The sequence below is a fragment of the Drosophila montana genome, unplaced genomic scaffold (assembly GCF_035044405.1).
Source record: "Drosophila montana isolate Dmon_TW-CO22-7 unplaced genomic scaffold, ASM3504440v1 contig_2805_1, whole genome shotgun sequence".
NCBI lineage: Eukaryota > Metazoa > Arthropoda > Insecta > Diptera > Drosophilidae > Drosophila > Drosophila montana.
Genome location: NW_026997676.1, coordinates 84,623 through 104,549, shown reverse-complemented (window position 1 = coordinate 104,549; position 19,927 = coordinate 84,623). Strand labels below are relative to the sequence as shown.

The 19,927-nt window shown below is 37.3% G+C and overlaps 1 pseudogene; it reads right to left on the bottom strand.

Moving 5' to 3' along the window:
• Window positions 1-5,401: 5,401 nt before the first annotated feature.
• On the bottom strand, window positions 5,402-19,657 carry LOC135430038 (myophilin-like; annotated as a pseudogene).
• Window positions 19,658-19,927: the final 270 nt, after the last annotated feature.

Sequence of the window (19,927 nt, the reverse complement as noted above, 5' to 3'; positions counted from 1 at the left end):
AAATCAATGCAATCAATAAAACTGCCGCAGTCGGTCGCCACCGTACCCAGAAATTGCCCCCTAACCCGTCCGTGCCAGATGACACCTCTCACCCCACACCCTACAACACTTTTCAATTGCACTGCACGGCAATCATGGATGGGGCATATAATTTTCACATTGTGCAGCTCTTTTTGGGGTACTCAGCGGCAGACTGCGGCAGACAAGGCAAGGGACTTAAAGCGGTGACTGAGTATTAGGTTTCGGTTTGCCATGCAGCTTTACGTAAACATACCATGTATTCGTGCATACACCTGTGAGACAAATTTCAGGTAAACAGGCTTCAGCTGCTTGGCGGGCCGACTGTCTGACTTCCTCACTGCCATAAAAGTCAGCCCCAGCAGTTGACTCCGCGTTGCAGGTGTGCCAAAGACACGTGAAGGATTCAAATTTAGTAGGATCCTGTGCGATGCGCTATAAGTAGGTGTTGTTATAAGGAACGTCACCCGGTGGACTCTCACTGACTGGTCTGCCTTACCTCAGGTCGATTGCAACAGCCTTTTAATTAAGATAGATGTACCGTTGCCTAGATCAGTGCCCCATCTGCCACTCCCCATCCTACTGCCATGCACTGCAATTGTATTAAAAGTGACAAGTGGGAGAAATGAAAATTCTAGCGAGAAATATTTGTTGTCAATACTTCTTGACTATTTGCGACGTTATATGTTTTGGGTTTAAAGTGCCTCACCCCGCTTTGCCACATCTTACACACAATCTTACTGACCACGCCCCGGCCAGAAGCTGCCATTTTAGAGGCAGCAACAAATAAATTTTCATTTTGCACATTGCAAACAAACCAGTAATATAATAATATTAATATGTTTAGACATTATAAATATAAATATCTCCAGAAGAAATACACACCAAATGATTGTGCATGCCGCAAAATATGCTGCACTTCTTATTTAATTAAACACGTTTAACTGTAATAAACTATTCTCTTCATAAAGAGACATGTCATGATTTAAAGCCAAAAAATAATTAAATAAGCAACTATTAAATGAAAATCTAATCTTTTTAAACGGAAAACTCTTTTGTTTTTGAAACTATACGAGCCAAAGCTTCAATTTTTAATTTGAATAGGATCATTATAATCTGGTAAAGTTTAAAAGAAATCTGACCATGGAATCATCAATTAAAATTACAAGACAATAGCTTTAAAACTGAGAGACTTGTTCGCATAGAAACAGAAGACCGAAACATATGGAATATCTGATGACCCTAGCTCCTAAATCATAAGAAATATACTTATAAAACGGATTGTTGATTTAAAATAAACTCTCTTGCTTTCATATTTTCTGAGATCGACGATTTAAAAGCGGAAAATGCTCAACTTGTGTTTGCTGATATTCCAAATATATTCTCATGGACTTGCACTCAGCTGCTTAAAAATTGGCACGTAAGCTTGACATACAGACAGGATACTGATATGACATTTCATAAAATGAATTGTGAATATTTTTTTTATCTTTGGTCTCACGGTCCCCACTTACTTCCTCAGAACAATTAAAAATCATCATCATTCCCAGGAGTTGTCTTTCAGACAGTTTTAACAAAATTCGTTTTGCCGTCAAATGAAGATTGAATGAATGTGAATACGAAACTTGAGACAATCCACACATAACTCAGAAGTTTCGACGTTAGCGAGGGTTTCCTGATGAATTCATGTCCTTTGAAATGAGAATATATTTCTCTACCAGAATATATTTCTTGTGTCTTGTTCATAAAAATTTCAAACAATCTTCTTTTACAGTAACGGTTTAGTAGGTAAGAGTATTAAACGATAAGTTTTTTTTCGTCTTAAAAAAAATCTTAACAGAACATCATGTTTTAAGGAAAAAGCGTTTATTATATAAAAATAACTTAAATAACTTGTTCCTATTATTATCAAACTTTAATTAGTTTTTGTTGCTGCTTTAATGATTCACTTAATATAATAGAAATTTTATTAATATGGGTAAATCAAAATTAATCACACAAATATTCTACACCAACTAATTAAGTCAATTTAAAGTGTAAAATGTGATAGAATTCATAATTCAATATATAATTTAGCTAATTGTAATTTAGCGATTACAGTGACTTTAGGTGGCTATTGAAGTAATGTAAATTATATGCCCTTGTATTTCATTTTTGACAATGGATATGCGGTTGTTTATGTTATGCGACTGAATTTGATGAAACCGATATTTTTCTTTCATATTTGGGTACTGGTATTTAAAAATTTGTTATATTAAAGGTTATTTTAAAGTTGGACATTTTTGCAATAACATTCGTTTTGCTATTTTTACAATAACATTCGTTTTGCCATTTTTACAATTCATTCCTAAATTTTACCCGAAATAGGTTTTTTGGCATGTGAGATAGATTTTATCGAGTACTAGTTTATCCGACGCGTATTAAAATTTTTTATAATGTGTGTTGGGCTAACAGGCCTTTTTATTAGCACTTAATAGCGAGCAGTTTAGGGTGTTATAAAAATACGGCTTTTTCTTATAAATTCATGCAACAGTTTGATTTATTTATATGCTTATAGCGAGCGTATTGAAGTTATGCGAAATGTACAATTTTTAATGAAGCGATCGATAGGAAGTCCGATATACCGAACATACGAGACAAGAATGAATTGCGCCGTCGCTAGCATTGATGAGCTATTCGCTTAAGACAAAAGTGCAAAATGTAAAAGAGCGCGATAACAGAAACTACGATGAGCGTAAAGCGAGAAGCGCTAGATGGTTCACAGATAATATTATTGAGCTATTTTATGATATGCGAGAAGCGCCAAACAAACAAAATAGTGACATTGCTTGTCTCGCAGGGCAAGATGTAACTGAAATGTTATGCAAACATAATACTAATTTAATTTTTAGCTGCTGAACCGAACATACTCCCCCCGTTGAAAGATTTAGCTTCAACAGGATCGTTAAGGGGAAGCAGACACAGCTTATTAGTTGTTTGCTATATGATTCCATTAGCTGTCTTGAGAACTGCAACGCGTGTGATGTCATCAGTTCCTTTGACCAATTTAACCACTTTAGCTAGCGGCCATTTCTGAGGTAAGAACATCAAGGTCTTCTGGATCTTCTGAAATGGGAAGCAGTGGTCTAGAATTAATGACTGCCGATATGTGGCGCACAAGGGTACGAAACTCTTCGAATCACAGAACAGTTGACCCCACAACCCGATAGAAGTGATGTTTTGCAGTTATTACCGCCGCCTCCCAAAGGCCACCAAAGTGATGGGAGCGCGGTGGATAGAAGCGACAATCAATTGTGTCCGCCAAACAAAACTGGAGCACAGCCTCTTGATGACAGCTACGGGGGAAGAGATTTTTGAGCTCCAACAGCTCGTTTTTGGCGCCGACAAAGTTGGTAGCATTGTCAAACCAATTCTGACGTGGCTTGCCACTCCAAATGAATGGCTTTCGTGGCGAAGCAAACAAATACGCTGATGTAGCATTTTATAGGAGCTTTGTTTCGAGTGTCAGGCTTGTAGAAGAATGGTCCGCAGAAGTTCACACCAGTTATATCAATCGCTAGAGTTTCAACAAATCGCTCCTTTGAAAGAATAGCCATTAGGTGCTCCATCAAGCGGGGCTTGTTCCGGAAACATATGATGCATTTGTTTACTATTCTGGAAACATTCCAACAATGGAATGTACCGGTAAATAGCATCATTTCAGCTACTTCCTGCATCAATTGGGCTATCAGCTCGAGTTTTGGTACCGTAAGCTCGAATTTGTTACCGTACGAGTTTTAAGTGGAGCCACTCGTGATTTAGAGCAAAATAGACGTGAACTCGAATGATGTTCCTTTGAAACCACATAAATGCAAGCTCCGTACGCAGTAATGCTGGCGTCACAGAAACCGTATACCTCTACATCGCACATTGGATTGCAAACCAACCGGGGAAGGGTGGATAATTGGGTAAAGTTCCTGCCAGGCAGTATTTAGAGAAGTTGGAAGACTCTCATCCCAATCCAAGTTTTCCTTCCAAAGAAGCTGCATAAAGATCTTGGCCCTAACGATGACTGGTCCAATTTATCCTAGTGGATCGTAAAAACGAGCTATAGTGGACAGAGAAGATCTCTTGCAAGGTTTAAGGGCCTGATTGGCAGGCGTGAGGGAAAATATTAATTTATCAGTTGAAGGATCCCAAGCAAGGCCTAATGTTTTGGTAATGTCGCTTCCATCACTAAATTTAAAAAACGAGCCTTTATCCTTGTTAGGAACGCCTTTTAACACTGCAGAGTGACTCGAGCACCATTTTCTGAGTTCAAAGCAACCTTTAGAGGGGATGCCCTTTGTTCGATTTAAGACGTCGATCGCCTCTTGGACCGAGGCACCGCCACATATAAGGTCATCTACATAGAAATCTCGTCGAAGAATTTTGGTTTCGTGCCATAACTGTGTCCAACTTGAAGACACTTATTTCAGAATCAGTAGAATTTCGCCACAAGATGCATTGTAGGTAGTTATCTGAGACCGTTACTCTGACACAGCGATACACCTTGCCAATGTCTCCAGTAAAGACAACAGGAAACGTACGAAATCGCATCAAAATGTTAAACATCTTCGGTTGTATAACGGGCCCAGCCATCAACACTTCATTCAGCAAACATCCAATGCTGGTGACAGCTGAACCATCAAACACGACACCAAGTTTGGTGCTCGTGCTTTGTTCCTTCAGCACGCAATGATGGGGTAGGAAATATTTGCATAGATGTAACGACTTTTGAGGGACAAGAGTGATATTGCCGAGCACCATATACTCTTGAATGAACGCGTAATACTGACATTTAAGGTGGGGATGACGGTGCAACTTTCTCTCAAGCGATATAAATCGCTTTTCGCTAAATTTCGAATCTGCGAAATGCCTGTTGATAAGATTCACCTTATTGATCCAGACTGAGTTTGAGAGGGAGTCGCACGGAATATGCTCCTGTTGGCAACCTTTGGAAATTCTTAAAATAATGCTCTTCGCAGTCAAGCTCTTCCTTTGTTGCTTTAGCAACAGGATCTGGAAAACTTTCTACTTCCCAAAATCGTTGAATTAACTCATCTGCTCGGCCATCAGACTCAGTTCGGGCATCAGACGATACACGATTGGCCAAAAGAGAGGTACGGCCTTGCTGGGAACCGCCACTTGCAACTATCCATCTGCAGAAGAGGCAATCCCGGTAGTAGTTTTATTTGCCCCTTTTAAGGCAGTTGAGGCATAAAGATAATCCTTTTGCTTCCTTGAGACGCATCTCTGGAGACAATATATTATACTCTTCACAAAATACGCAAACAGTGGCCATTGAGTTAGTAACAACGAGTGATGTCCTACTGGGGTTAGTATTTATGTTCTTGGTTGTCCTTTAGGTTGCCATAGCATAATCCACACTCTCTAGGGTTCTGCACCGTTGCTCCAAAAATGTGGCAATTTGTGCCCATGACGGAATTATATTTGCAAAGGCAAGATCCTTCAGCTTCTCTTCCCACTTCGCCTGCGTAACAGGATCCAGTTTTTGCAATAGCACCTGAACAATGATGCAACCAGTAATTTGCTCTTTGCTACCCAAACTAGTGGTAGCACGAATATGGGCATTAATCTTATTCGACAATTCACGCAGCATGCCAGCGGAGCCATTCTCTACCTTTTTGAGACCAAGCAGTTTAACGATGTGTGCCTGAAATACAAATCGACGGTTATCAAATCGTTTTTGTAATAAATTTAATGGTATAGAATAATTAGCCTCTGATATTTCCAATGATCGAATGGTGTCCAGAAATCTTCCCACTCCGTATAACCTCCAGAAAACGTTGGCAATTTGATTGGCGGTAAGGTCGGCAACGCTCTGGATCTAGTCATTGAAGCAGCAGCAATAGGCTCATTTACAAATGTGGAGCTGGACGGCAATGCTCTACCGCACCGAAGTCTCCAAAGTTACTGCAAGTTCATCAAAAGCCTCGCGTAGCTCACTGCCGATTTCGTCAAAGTCTAGTTCTCCCCATTTGTTTTGAGCGCCTTCAAATGCAGATTCAATTTTTTCAATCCGTTTGAGCAGCACCGACAATGCAATTTCATCAGTATTGGCAAGGGGCGTTTGGTTGAGGCTAGATTGTAGTGCCTGCAACCACTTATAAGAGGACGCCACCTTGCGCTTTAAAAATGCCACCCAGTTTGTAGGCTGGGCCAACGATTCAGCACACGAACTTTCCATGGCAACCGGAAAAAAACGAAAAAAAATCAAAAAAAAAAAAACGGAATAAAACTGCACACGAAAGTTCGTTGACCGTTGACTTATTGTCAGCACTGTACTCTTAAGCGCGCGCAACAGTCAGTCGAATCAAATCACAAGCAGAATGCAGATAGCGAGAGCCAACGCGTCTGTATGTATGTGTATATATGCTTATGTACGCAGACTCCGCTTTACTGCAATTTACCGCACGACACTTGCGTGTACATAGGTATGTATATATATAAGAGCGGCTTATAATTGCTGCCGAAACTAATAACAACCAGCTCAATTTTAATTTAAATAATTTTATGCAACAATACAATATTAAACAAGTAGATAGATGCGTATGAATGTGTGTGTACATGTATACAAAAATTCTTGCAATTTGCGCTGTAATCTCTATATATAAAACTGTTTGTCCTGACTGATTGATTGACTGACTGACTGACTGACTGACTGACTGACTGACTGACTGACTGACTGACTGACTGACTGACTGACTGACTGACTGATTGGTGATCAACGCACACCCCAAACAGTAAGAGCTAGATAGCTGAAATTTTCACTGTAGTTACCTTATGTGATGTAGGTGCACGTTAAGACGGGGTTTCGGGAAATTCCACCCGCAAGTGTGGCAAAATCGCGAAAAACTTTTGTATGTAACTTTTTTGTTTACCATCTGATCGGCCTCAAACTCATTTTTAAAGATCTTTGCTCAAATTCATTTCAGGGGTGTTTTACACTTTAAGGAAAATCCATTCCTCCTTGGTGGAAATGGAGGTCAAAGATTTGGTGGGTGACGTTTCGCGCTCAAATTCATTTCCACTGATCTATATGAAAAATCATTTGAGACGTGTTTCACACTTTTCACAGAATTCAAACTTCTTCGGGGGGAATGCGATTTAAAGATTTTTTGGGCGAAGTTTTAAGTTGTGTCCGATTTGCTTCAAACTTATTTTCAAAGCTCTAAATAAGAACTTAATAAATACGTATTTCAGCGATTTGGGAAATTCCACCCGCAACAGTGGTAAATTGGCGGAAAACGGTTGCATGAAAGTTTTTTGTTTACCGTCCGATAAGTTTCAAAATCATTTTCAAAGCTTTTTGAGAACGTTGATTTTATAACATACGTTCCACGGGCAAGGCCGGGTTATACCCGCTAGTATATACATATATATCTTATATATTCTTAAAAAGACAATCTCATTTAAGTTTTTTTTTGTATTGGGGTGTAATTACAATTGGTTTATCTAATTGATTTATAGCTTTGTTGTATAGGCGGGAGTCGCGATAGCTATAAAATGAAAGATGCTTGATATATTGTATGTATACTATTCTAGAAGTTAGTGATTCTAGCTCTAAAAGCCTAAAGTAATTCCTGATTAGTTTTGAGATCCCTGCGTACATAAATATGAACGGACGGACGAACGGATAAACGGACAGACAGACGGACATGGCTAAATCGACTCGGGTTGTGATGCTGATCAAGAATATATATACCATTTAGGGTCGGAGATGCTTCCTTCTGCCTGTTACATACATTTGTACAAATACATAATACCCTTTTTACCCATTTTCAATGGGTTCAGGGCATAAAATGCCACTAAAAATGGGTTTTTTATTTCGGAAAGTTATTTGATTGCTTATTACCTCTGATACTATATTAGAATTCAGGTCATCTAGACCATGGACTATTCGTGCATTTTACGTGTGCCAGGACAAAATCAGGAGCAATAACTCATTTAAAGATTTATTTACAAAAGAATATTTAAATGAAGAATTTCTTACTCAGAAAGTATCCAGCTACATACAAAACTCATTTAGATAAAGCAAATAGACCAAGTCCTTCTCAATGTAAAGAGCCTCTTAAATATTAATAGTATATAACAAGTAAGAGGTTCTAGTCGGGAGCTCCCGACTAGGGGATAGATCGACTAGGCTATTGATGCTGATCAAGAATATATACACTTTATAGGGTCGGAGATGCTTCCTTCTGCCTGTTACATACATTTGCACAAATACATAATACCCTTTTTACCCATTTTCAATGGGTTCAGGGTATAAAAATATTACCTTTAATACTGATACCCCAAAGTAGCTGCATGAAACGCCAATGAAGTGATGACTTTGTTTCCATTTGTATTTTGTGAGTACTTCTTTCATATCGTCGTAATTATAGCCAGCCATCAAACAGTCAGGCATGCAGAATAGGATTAATATGATCCTCCAAGTTCCAGTGAACAAGGTACTCTGGCCAGAGGCATAATTCTAATTTAGCTGCATCAACCTCGGCATAATAGTCGCTAAGCGCCTCAAGAAAAACGCTACCGCAGCCTCGATTAAGGAAGGGGATATGTTCAACTAAAGACCGCATAATGCACAGATCCCTTCCCTAATTCACGCTTTCCCTCAACATTCTCGCAGCCAGGTATATGGCCTGTTGGTCCATAAATGATCACTGGATCCAAAAATCATCTTAGGGGAGCACCAATTACAATATAAACAGGTAAGAGGTATTTACCCTTTAGGGTATACATAGGTATCACCACCTCCCCGCTACTACCTCATAGCCATAAATCAAGTAAATAAACCAATATATGCTGCCCACAATAAAAGCCACAATTTAAATGCAATTGACTTTTTGATAATACACGAATATTTTCTAGTACAATATGATGTACTTTAGAAAATGTCATAAATATCGGTTAAGAAACACGAAAGAAAATGTGTTTTAGCAGCCCACGTGTTGGCGGCAGCTAGCGCAAATTCCAAGAATTTCTGTATACATGTACACACACACATTCATGCGCGTCTTCCTTGAATTCTATCAACAGCATTGCAATTGCGATTGTATTGTTTTCTGTGCTGCTTTTTTAATTCGTTATTGCTCACGAATAATTAATAATTGGTGTGGCTGGATCAAACCACTATATCATATAGCTGCCATAGGAACGATCGGTCGAAAAGTAGGTTCTTGTATGAAAATCATTTTTGTTTGTCAAGATATCTTGATCAAACACGGCATTTATTAGTTTTACTATGCTCCTCATATATGTATATGCAAAATCCTATCAACATCGGACAACTATATCATATAGCTGCCATAAGAACGATCGGTCAAAAATTAAGTTGTTGTATAACAAATTTTTCTGTTTTTCAAGATATCTTGACCTAACTCAGCATTTATTAGTTTTACTATGCTCCCTCCATGTATGCAAAATCTTATTTACATCGGACAGTAGTCCGATAGTAGTAGTAGTCAGCTATCATATAGCTGCCATAGTACCGATTGGTCGAAAATAAAGTTGTTGAATGGATAACTAATTTGTTTTTCAAGAAAAGGGGCACAGCTGGCCGGACTGGCAAACAAAACCTCCATCGGTCGGTGATGCTATTAGAAAATGGTGTATTTTCATAATGTATGTGTCGGAGAATTGAAGTCGTCTCCCTGCAGGTCGTCATTGTTGGTTGCTTGACCGTTCGGATTCTGGTGTTCCATACTCAGGTCTGGCGGATGCAGCGAGTCTTCGTTGCCTTTGTTGCTCATTATTGTCTCTTAAATATCCTCACGTGACCACCTCACGCCACGCCGGAAACACAGAACAGACACCAGAGAGAGACCAGATCTAGCAACGCATACGAAGCCACACACAGCCTCAGTTCGCAAACTGAGTCCCCATTCTACCAGAACTAGTATCTACCAGCACAACCCATAGTCACACCTTAAGGTCTCATGCCTATCAAGATGCTACAGTGCTTCCTCTCCGACATATGTATAATGTATTGAATAATTAGGAAGACACTCGTTTTGTCGACCATTAATAAAAAAAAAAAAATAAAATCTCAACCATACTCGGCATTAACTATTTTTCCTGTGCTTCTTAGATATGTACGGCAAATCACTATGAGAATTATGAAAAGGTTGCAAGGGAATTAAATCTTCGGCGTTCCGAAGAACGTTCTGTCTCGTTTTTAATTTATCTTTAATACTACTAAAGCAAACGAGCGCGTAGCGCGAGCTGTATTTGGTGTTGGAATAAGAGGGTTCAGGGTATCCCTTAGTCGGGAGCTCCCGACTAGAACCTCGTACTTATTTTTTATTTTCTACCCAATAACTATATATCTTACAATTTTAAAAGACTTTTCCTATATCCCATACCAATAAATTTTTGTTATGCAATATTGTTGCAGCTGATTGAAAAATCTGTCTGCATAACAAGTAATCCAGTTATATATAAAAATATCATAGAAAGTTCAATTGACAGCGCGAACTTAGATATGCAGATATATTTTAAATTAAATAAACAGAAAAGAACAGGAGATACAGAATTAACTGAACCACTGCACGCAATTCATAAACGCCGAACTCCATTGGAACCTCGAAAGCGCGCAGTAAATTGTGCACCAAATGCAATTTATTAAAATTGTTTCATTTACTATTTAGATATATTTTTGCTTGATTAAATACATTATATTCTTTAATGATTTAATGGCTTTTATTCAAGATTTCGGATTTGGAAAACAAAAGCATGCATGTAAGTGCAGGGTGTCTTCCTCCCTACAGCACTCTTTCACAATATTTCCCTTTTCTTTTTCTCTTTCCTTTTCTTTCTCTGTGAGACTATATCCGATTCACTTTTTCTTTCTCTCTGTCAAGTATCGCGTTTCCTTCTGATAATCATGGCATCAAGGAAGGCTCACAGGTAGAAGTTAAAACAAGTAAGAGGTTCTAATCGGGAGCTCCCGACTAAGGGATATCCTGAACCCTCTTATTCCAACACCAAATACAGCTTGCGCTACGCGCTCGTTTGATTTAGTAGTAATAAAGATATATTAAATAAAAAAAAATAAAAGGTCCCATGGCAGGGATCGAACTCGTAAATGACTACATTACTTGCTGCCGACTTTACTGAACAGCCACACCAGCCAAAAAAAAAACATTTTCCTAAGAAGAGCTCGAACTCGTAACTGACCGCGCAATCTTCAGCCGCCTCTACCCAATAGCCACACCAATAATTATATCTTACTCAGAAAAAAAAACGATTTAAAATAGCAGCACAGAAAACAATACAATTGTAATTGCAATGCTGTTGGTAGAATTCAAAGAAGATGTGGCTGAATGTGTGTGTGTAATTAGCAGTTAAAACTTTCGATGCTTAGTTTTCCATCAAAACAAAAATTTCATTTTCTTTCACGATATACATATTTATGAGAAATGGATCCTCACGGTTTTCTGTAGTCAAAATTTATTTGCTACGAATTATTAAGTTAGTCTGGTTCCATGACAAATTTCATATGATAATATGATTTTTAAGCTCGACTTTACATGTTCATAACCGTTGAAATATATCTCGCAGCCGATCAACGGCTTATTCGCTTGTTACACGGATTGTTGCATGGCTTTGCCTTTGCTTTTGGGCTCTCCTCTGGTTTTTGGCGTACTTGGTTTCAGGTCTAAAAACAACAACAACTACGACTAGGAATCCGGTTCCTGTTTTTGATTGTGGTATTTACCCTGGCTCTGGCTCTGGGCTTCAGCTTAGTATATGCTGCAAGCAGTTGGCTGGCAATTATTGCTCTAGTCGCTTGTGGGGTAACAGAGAGAATAGCCAATGGGTGTGTAAGAGACTGGCTAAAGTATAGGAACGACTGTTTACTTCACTTGTCACTTGCCTCATTGCTTTGTTTACAGTCCAGAGACGGGTAGCAGTTGACAATGAAATATGCTTGAAATTCGGTTCATTATGCAGATCACGAATGCTAAGCGACAGCAGCTGACAATTCGCTTAGTTGTCTACAAACTTTCTGTTCGATATGAACTGTTTCAAATAGTTTTAAGTCTTGGTTTGGGTATGAGTTCCGGAGGAGAATGTTCCTTGAAATCGTCTCCAGTTTAAACACTGCATTGCAGCTATAAATTATTACAAAGTTTAAGCAATTAGCCCGAAATATTTTGTGCAAGTTCTACTGCAAACCGCATCACCGAACACAAAAACAATGTGGCCGACAACAAAATATATGCCCTTGCATGTTTAAGCCACATAATAATACAGAAAACAGCTGTATTTGTTGCTGCCATTAACTTTGGCCTGATTCCCGCACATCGCTCACCACAGCTCTTCTCTTTGCGGCTTGCATTTATTTTGGAAATCGTTAAAAATTCTGGCCAGTAAATAAAGCTCAAGCATTTTCCTAGAAGCGACGAAGTAGACACTCGAATTGCAGATAAGCCCTTAGAGAAATAAATACATCAGTTACAGGAATCAGCAGTTGTTTATAAATAATACCAAGCTGAAATATAATAATTAGGAAAACAACAAATCATACAGCCCTCGGTAGATGACTTGTCTAAGTCACCCCAATTCGACAGCTGAAAACAAGGATATTGTACTGATAATAATATTAATATGATAATAATAATAATAGCAAAAATCAAAATAATAATTATTATTATAATTATAATAGTTATAATAATAGCTACACTGATTTTTTTTTGTTTCCTGTCTTTTTATATATCATCAATTTGAGTTCCTTTAAAGGAAGTTATCTGTGTTGCCGATCACAACCTTTTAGCGGTCTGACAATGGGTCTGTTTCAAGAGCTTGTGTTGCTTCTCAGGCCGGCTACCTGATAGCTTAATCATAGAAAATATGCAAACCACATAACATAACACAACAAATCCAAACCAATTTAAAAAACACAAATGGCGCATAAGGCAACAGCGTCCTTAAAAGCTATTTAACAAATAAATATATACACAAAAAATACCAGTATATTTTACTAAAACAAATAAATATTTTATACTAGCGGGTATAACCCGGCTTTGCCCGTGTCACTTGCTAAATACATTTTTTCGAAAAGGTTTTTAAATGTTTTTGACAATGATCGGACGGTAACCAAACATTTTCCTTCAATTTACCACTGTTGCGGGTGGAATTTCCCAAATCGCTGAAAATATGAATTTAAGCGCGAAGCGCGATCGGATGGTAAACAAAAAGTTTCATACAAACGTTTTTGCGATTTTCCCACATTTGCGGGTGGAATTTTACAAAACCCCGTCTTAACATGCAGCCTTATCACATAAGGTAACTACAGTGAAAATTCAGCTTCCTAGCTCTTGCGGTTTGGGCTGTGCGTTGATCACCAATCAGTCAGTCAGTCAGGACTAACAGTTTTATATATAGAGATTCAGCCCCCTTGGATTCATCGCCAAAAACAGTAGACAAGTAGTTACAAGTAGTTCTTGTCGATATGCATAATAAATCTTATTGCCATAAAAATTCAACTAGTAATCTGAAGTAAAGATAAAATAATAATAAGAAATTAGAATATAAAAAAAATATTAAATTCCCATTTATTTTATTTCTAATCATCGGGTAATTACAAAAATTGGTGAACAATATAAAAAATAAATTGAATGCAATGAAATTAATAATTACAGGGCCATATGTAACATATAATGTGGCCACAATGCATGACAAAATCCGAAAACTGAATAAGAAGGAAATACCTTGCATTAAGATTCAATCTGCCGTAAAGCTCATTAGGTATCTTTATTCCTCAAATTCTCAGCGAAATTCTAAGTAAACCTAAAAATATTGATTAAAATAAAGGATGGAAAACTTTTTAGACTATATCTACTCACCCCAAGGTCCTTATTACGAAAAATACATACATTTTATTATTCAATTAGTGCAGGTTACAACAATGAACTTGTATGCAATAGCATTGTTGTTTATATAACTTGCAATAAATAATCGTTGGGATCACAATATATTTGTATACTACTATTGCCCGGCCTTGTCCGTGGAATGTATTGTGCTAAAATTTTTAGATATTAACTCTTCACGCCCATGGAAGATAGAAATCTACCCACCTTGATCTCTACTTTTATTTAAAAGGATGTTTTAAGTGCATTCCGCCTGTGTTGGTCTTGCCGTAAAGCTGAAAAATAAAATTTCGTTAAGTAAACGTTTGATCCGCATTTGACACCCAAGATCGTAAATTCTCACAAAGATTTTTTTTCACACATGCAATTTCCCGACCTAGTCTTAACGTACACATTAATCACATAAGGTAATTATAGTGAAAATTTCAGCTTCCTATCTCTTACGGTTCGGGCTGTGCGTTGATCACCAATCAGTCAGTCAGCACAAACAGTGTCAAATATAGAGATATATAAAGGGTTAAAATTAAAACACGCCAAAAAGTTGGTGCTCGGATTAAATGTAGTTGTCAGTGTGTGGATGTGTGTGTGAGAGTGCTGGGGTATACCCCTATTTGGCTTGGATGCTGGAGAACTGATGGATGGTCTGCGGTTTTCCAGTGTTTATCCTAATTAACAGCTAAAATAATGATAAACCAATGGGAAGGCAGGAAAAACATTGCGTGGAAAAAAACATGATGGTTGTATTAAAAATTATTTATTTATTTATTTCATAATTCATAAATTACATTAAGAGTGCCCGCACTGCTGATTGCCGGTCTTTAATTATAAAAAGCGCCAGAAGATATATATATCAAATCAATATTGTTTTAACTTATTTATTTATTGTGTAGCTGCGGGCGTGTGTGTGGCTATGCGTGTATACCTGAGGGTATTAAAAGGCGTACACCATGCCACGCCCATCTGCGCACTTAGCTCACCCTCATGAGAACGCAGCTCCTTCTTGGTGAACGTGCACTTATTCTCTTCGGCCATTTTGTGTCCCAGAGTGGAGTTTGGCATGCTTATGTGTCTATCATAAAATTGTCGAACTTAATATTTATAATCATGAATCCCAAAGTCAGAAACCTTGAATGCGACGCAGGGCATACAGATTAAGGGTCACTTGTGAAATATTGCGTCGTTGGAAACTATCGGCAGCTTAAAATATTTCTGCCTCGTGCACACCATACTTCTAAACCGACGGCTGGAAGTGGTAAAGGTTTTCCATCAGCTGGAAGTTGGTACTGCGCTCCCAGGGGCCAGTTTCGGCAGCTTACACAGCCAGATGCCGCCATTAAAAATATCCTCGTACTAGCCACTGGACACCTCCGCCGTTCACCGCATAGATCCAGTTGAGCACCTCCTGCTCCTGCTCTTGGCTGCGTAGCTGCAATCGAGAAAAAACGATACTATAAGCCGAGTGTCAAACAAACCAATTTGCTGTGATTGAAGACAATTAGGTAAATATATTCGTTTTTATGTGCAAAGATAAACGCAAATATGCCTAGCTGCCGACTAACTGACGGTCGTCAGGTTACGGGATAGACATTAGCCCTAGGATTTTATGCCCGGAAACCAATTACAGTTACGGACGGTTGCCCATGATAGTAAAGAAGCTTGAACAAAAATGAAAGCGAGCAAAAATAAATGAATTTTCCAGTTAATTAATTTCAATTTAAAAGGCGCAGTGTTTGAAAAGCTCAAATCAAGCCGAGGTCACCGGAACCGTTAGCCGCCCTGACAGGTGCCGCACTTTATGTGACAGTTTGGGCTGATATTGAAAGACACTAACTGTTTAGTTGAAATTTAATTAAAGCCTCGTCAGGCAGAGCCTGATTTTTGGATGATTTGTGTCTTTCCCCTTTTAGACCAGATATTCGTACAGCAAAGCGGGTGCTACGAATGTTTGTTGGACTTTAAAGAGCTTTATTAAGACGCATACCAATTTTGCCAATTACACATAGGTCATATTATTATTTATTATTTCTCTTTTGATTTAGAACCGAAGAGAATATATAATCAACCCAACTAGAATAGAAAAGCTATAATTCCATTTGGATTTTTGGATAGCGTGTCGTATACGCAATAATTGAATTATTTAACAATGTGCATATATTTTAATTTAAATCCCATGCGAGCCGGATTCATAAATATTTTGCATATTTTTGCTTATTTATTGTGCTTTGTATTTCTAATTGTGGTCTTTGTTTATACATATAAGGAAGGATGTCATTTTATTTGCGGCAATATGTGCATAAATAATAAATTTCGGTAAACCCCGCTCCCAAAAACGAAATTGTCCGCGATATGTTAAAATTAAACATTTCTTTAAAATAATAATAAAAGTGGTCTTAAACAGATCTTCACGTTATATATATATATGAATGAATATGCATATTTTAACTGAAATAATACATATTTTATATTTTTTTTGCTATATTTTTATATAAATATATATATATATATTATTATATATCTTCTCTATATATAAAACTGTTTGTCCTGACTGACTGACTGACTGACTGACTGACTGACTGATTGGTGATCAACGCACAGCCCAAACCGTAAGAGCTAATATCTGAAATGTTCACTGTAGTTACCTTATGTGATGTAGGTGCACGTTAAGACGGGGTTTCGGGAAATTCCACCCACAAGTGTGGCAAAATCGCGAAAAACGTTTGTATGAAACTTATTTGTTTACCATCCGATCGGCCTCAAACTTATTTTCAAAGATCTTTGTTCAAATTCATTTGAGGGGTGTTTCACACTTTTCGAAAAATACGTTCCTCCTTGGTGGAAATGGAGGTCAAAGATTTGTGGGTGACGTTTCGCGCTCAAATTCATTTCCAGAGATCTATAAGAAAAATCTTTTGAGACGTGTTTCACACTTTTCGCAGAATCCAAACTTTTTCGGGTGGAATGCGACTAAAAGATTTTTTGTGCGAAGTTTTAAATTGTGTCCGATTTGCTTCAAACCTATTTTCAAAGCTCTACATAAGAAATTAATGAATACGTGTTTCAGCGATTTGGGAAATTCCACTCGCAACAGTGGTAAATTGGCGGAAAACGTTTGTATGAAAGTTATTTGTTTACCGTCCGATCAGTTTCAAAATCATTTCAAATTTTTTTGAGAACATTGATTTTATAACATACGTGCCACGGGCAAGGACGGGTTATACCCGCTAGTATTATACATTTTTATATATTATTGTATATTACATAATATATTTTTGCATTCACATATTGATGCACTTGCAAGCTGCATTTCAATATATCTACGACTATTATATGCCAATTTTTTTTTTCCTTCTTCGAACAGAGGCACGCCTTAATGGCAGCCAATGAAGCGAAGTCATTTTAATGAATTGCACATCAATTTGCATTCGCAATAACTTCGATTTTAATTTCACGAATCGAATAACAATTCCCAATGCTCATCCCACTGGGTGTGTAGCTTGCTCAAAATTAACTTTTAATTCAATGCAAAATAAAAAAATTAAAAAAAGTAAAAACAACACTTATTGTTGCTGCTGCAACACTGGTTGTTCTGCAATGGTATCTGAAGTTATTAATTGGTTCATTTGGTCGCCAACCTGATAATCATTAACTATTGAAACTGTTATCAAAGATGCCAGTCTTTCAAATATTGACATTTTAGTTGATTATATTAACAATATATATGTATTGAAAAATTTAAAATATAAAACATACCTTTTGCTATCACAAATTAATATATTAAAATATTTGAGCACCAAAAATGTTACCGCTGTTTTGTTGTTGCTAACATTGTTATCGTTTCCGCCCAACATTAACCAACAAATAAAGGAAAAATGTATATTTGACGACCACACGACTTAACAGAGCGTTCAGCGGGGGGCGCCATGGAAATAGCTTTTTTCCAACTATTGTATGTAAGACAAGTTGTTGCTGTCTAAATCTTTTATAAGGCTGTTTTTGAATTTGCTGGCCAAATTGCATTAATCGTTTGTATTATAGATTTTGCGCTCGAAAGTAGTTTTTTTGGATTGTTGCCAAGAAAACGGCGGACGCCGGTCAATCATTTTCCGGGTTCGTCCTCGCTGTATTTGTGGGCTTATGGGCTACTTTTATTTCATGTCTGTTATAGAATCGTGGTACATATGTCAGAGATTTGTATATTTTTGGAGCTTCTGTTGGCTTTTGTGTTGTGATATGTTGTCTTTAAAATAATGTTCTAATTATAGTCTTCGGGAAGTCATTTATGGTCAATATATTTTTGATTTCATGTTCAATTTCTTTATGGTATATTGCTTCCGATATGTTTGTCATTCTTCTCATACAGCTTAGTGCTGTATTTATAATCATACTTTTTGGGTGATTATAGTTAAAGTTTAGTATGTATATATATATACATATACCACTTAATTTTGAGTGAGTTGTCAATGTGTCTAAAAATGGTAGTTTCCCGTCTTGTTCTAGTTCCACTGTGAATTTTATGTGTTTGTAAAATGAATTTAATTCTTTTAGAATGTTTTGTACTTCTGTTTATTCCGTTACAGCAAAAAGGTCATCTACATATTTTGTCTGAAGTTTTGGTTTTGTTGTTAATTTATCAGTAATATTGTCCAACAGTTCTTCCATTATTATGTTCGCTATTACCGGGGAGGCCGGTGATGCCATTGACATTCCTTTCAACTGTATGTATATTTTGTCGTCATATTTAAAAAATCTATTCTCTTGAATACAGAATTTAATTAATTCCATAAATAATTGTTTAGGTACAGTTGTGAGTTCCTCCAATTTAGTGCATTTTTGTCTTATTGTGTCCAGTACCAATTCTATTGGTATGCTGGGAACCAGGGATACTACGTCAAAAGATGCTAATATTTCGTCTTCCCTGATAGTGGCGTTGTTTACTCTATCTTTGAACTCTAACGAATTCTTAATGTTATATTTGGAGTCCGTTGTCAAGTTTCTTAATAATTTTATAATGTATTTACATAGTCCATATGATGGGGAACCGATAGAGGAGCATATTGGTCTCAGAGATGTTCCTTCCTTGTGAATTTTCTCGAGTCCATATATTTTTGGGGGTACCGCTGTGGTAGTAATCAACTTATTTCTTTCGTCCTTTGAAATAAGTTCCATCTTAAATAATTGTGTCACAAGGCTGTTATTCTTTGTCTGTAATCTTGATGTCGGGTCCTGTCTTAATGTTCTATACGCGCATAAGTCATCTAAAATATTTGCCATTTTATTATTGTAGTCGTCGCTATACATTGCTACTGTTTTGTTACCCTTGTCAGAAGATAATATTTTGATATTGTTATTTTCTTGTAAGAATTTACGTGTCTGTTCCACTGTGTCAAGTATTGCTCGATCCCTTGTGCTTTGGTTGTTCTTTGTTTTGTATTCTTTAACTAATAAAGAGAATTTAGTACGTGCCGACTTTTGTGTTTCTTTTTCGTTTATCGTCTGTACCAGCTCTTCTCCGTCCGCAATGTATTTTATTGGTTAAATTCAAACAAATTGCATTTTCATTTTGCCTTGGATAAAAAACCCCGGACCTCGAGCCAGCCAAACAGACAATTATAAAATGGAAAGGTCGCCAAATACAACATTATATATAAATTTTATTTCTTACCTTTCCACTAAGTAAACGCCCGCGGAAAAAGGAAATCTACCCGTACCATCTTGATCTCCATCTTGATCTCCACATAACCTTGATGTAAGTCGGACAAAACTCAAAACTTCGCCCAAAAAACCTTCGAATCACATTTCTACCGAGGATGCGTGGATTCTGCAAAAAGCGTGAAACACGTTTCAAATGATTCTTCGTATAGATCTTTGGAAATTGGAAATTTGGAATTTGAGCGCGAAACGTCATCCACCAAATCGTTTACCCCCATTTCCATTTTTGAAAAGTGTGAATGAATGAATTTGAACAAAAACCTTTGAAAATGAGTTTGAGGCCG